Source organism: Macadamia integrifolia, chromosome 11 (assembly GCF_013358625.1).
Source record: "Macadamia integrifolia cultivar HAES 741 chromosome 11, SCU_Mint_v3, whole genome shotgun sequence".
NCBI lineage: Eukaryota > Viridiplantae > Streptophyta > Magnoliopsida > Proteales > Proteaceae > Macadamia > Macadamia integrifolia.
The window spans coordinates 11,842,862-11,845,058 of record NC_056567.1 but is presented as its reverse complement, the minus strand read 5'-3'; the positions used below and the strand labels follow the sequence as shown (position 1 = coordinate 11,845,058).

General features: G+C 40.1%; 1 long non-coding RNA gene across 2 annotated transcripts in view; it reads right to left on the bottom strand.

Moving 5' to 3' along the window:
* LOC122093292 overlaps positions 1-2,077 on the bottom strand; it is a 3,364-nt gene extending 1,287 nt beyond the window's left edge. For both annotated transcript variants that reach the window (XR_006144408.1, XR_006144407.1), the window contains exon 1: positions 239-2,077. This is a non-coding gene — a long non-coding RNA (uncharacterized LOC122093292). The remainder of the gene's footprint in view (positions 1-238) is intronic.
* Positions 2,078-2,197: the final 120 nt, after the last annotated feature.

Below are 2,197 nucleotides of genomic sequence, written 5' to 3'. Positions count from 1 at the left end.
GGGGATGTAGAATTCCATTTTCTGAGTCTATACAGAAAGACATTCTGAGAGCAGAAGCATTATGAAACAGGAGGAATATGGAAAAATATTAAAATAAAAGCAAACCTCTAGAAGTTTCTAGGGTTTTAATTCAAGAACCAACATGGAGATATGCCAATATCACCAAGTCCCACGAAAGTCAGTAGATGCTGTCATAAAAGGGAAATTATTTCACAGAATTGTTTCCTACAAAACCTACCTGATCACATTTGAGATGACATAACTGTAGCGCTGACCAGGCCGAAATGCATGCCTACGAAACAAAAGCACAATATTGGAATTAGAGGAACTGTTCAAAGTCAGACTTGTACTCCTACCTCATCTCAACATGATGGAGGATCCTTAGAAGTATCAAGATATCTTTGCACGCAATGTGTCCGACCAAGTTCTAGTGCCACCCACGCCATTGATTCAACTTCGCTGCAGTATTTCTCAACCTCTCTAAGTGTAAGTTGTGACGCACCAAAACCCTCTTCTATTTTTTTTATGTGTAAAAGAATAGCGGAAAATCAGATGCCTGTTCCCCAAATAAGAAATCACCATTTGTCAAAGCCCCAAAAAATTGTCAGGAGTAAACCTCTTTAAACAGTGTCCAGTTGATCTTCAACAGCTTGGCAGGCACAATGTCCATAGTCCATACGGCTTGATTTTGTTAACTGTGAATCCAAGGGGCTCAAGCTCTCCAATTTCTTATTTTTGCTGATTTCATTGCTCTAAATGTTAATCTTCCCATATTCTTCTCTCTCTGTCTGCTTCTTTCTGTGCTATTTTTCTCACACCTTTTTGGCCTCTTGCCAGGTTGTGGGGTTTGGCATTGAGTTGCAACAGAAATACCAACCATAGCATTCACTGATATTTCAATATTGCTCATCTCCTTACCGCCACTATTGCAGTAGCCTTGTAAAACAAATTCTTCTACATGCATTTCTTCGAGTCAAGGAAAGTTCAGAGAATTTTCCATCTGCTGCTTCTTACTGGGACCACATTCATCACTGCAACCTTCTCCAAATCAACTTACTCTGCAGTTGAGCAATTTCAATTCTGCAAAATAACCATGCTGTTAGAAACTCAGTTACAGTCTCTTACCTGTATAGGACCATTCCTTGAGAAAGTCATAAAGGCAATAACAAAAAAAATAAACATAAATTAAAGTGCAGAGATGGCAAATTCTGTCCCAACTTTCATAATATCTGGGTTGGCCATTATTTTCTAACCCCTGGGAGTTTGTTTGAGACAGCATACAAGTTGAATTGGATTGGTCTAGGTTCACCCATTAAGGCTGTTGAGGCCGAGAGCTAATCCCGATATTGGAATTAGCATCAGCCACTGGACCCAATAGGGTCAGTTTGGTCCTATCGGGTCCCTATTTGCTGTTTAGGGTTTATTACTTGTAATGGGGGGTGTTTTAGACCTTGAACTCCTTGTTTTAAACCTATATATGCTAATGATGCCTGCGATCAGTCATATATTGGACTGATCACGGGCTGCTCTGTTTTTCTGGAGATTTCAGACTTGTCTTCTTTTCTTCTTCTTCTCCTCTCTTCTAGTTCTCTTTGCTGTTTTTGCTGATTTGATTGCAGGAATCTGGGATTGTAACATGGTATCAAAGCTTCTGTAATCAAATCAGGGACTGAATCATCATTCTTTGCTGATCACAACCATGCACGACTTCTCTTTGGTGCGCAGCCACCTATTGCTGCCCATATCTTAATTTCATGACCTGATTATTATGTGATAAACACAATCAGGTCGTTCTACCACTGCTACATGGATTCAGCTCTAGTTCTCTGGACTCGCTGAAGCCGATATACAAATTCTGCAGAATTTTAATGGCTGCCGCCCCTATATGTGACTTGTTTTTTGCTGCTGCCCTATGTGTGAAGCTCTACTACTTCACGGTTTGATGTGCTGCTGTTCTACTCATAGTTTTTAAGGTGCTGGTAAGGCGATGCTTTAGCAGCGCCTTGGCGCTGATGCGGTCTAGAGATGGTAAGGCAGTGCTCCGCCTTATGTGATGTGGCGCCTTATGGGTTTTTTTTTTTTTTTTTTTTAAACACATTTTAAAATTACTTGATGAATATTCCAAATATAGATTTTTTATTGGTAGGTGTATGGTTTTGTTAACACTTGAGATGTATGGGATCAGCTTTACTCCACC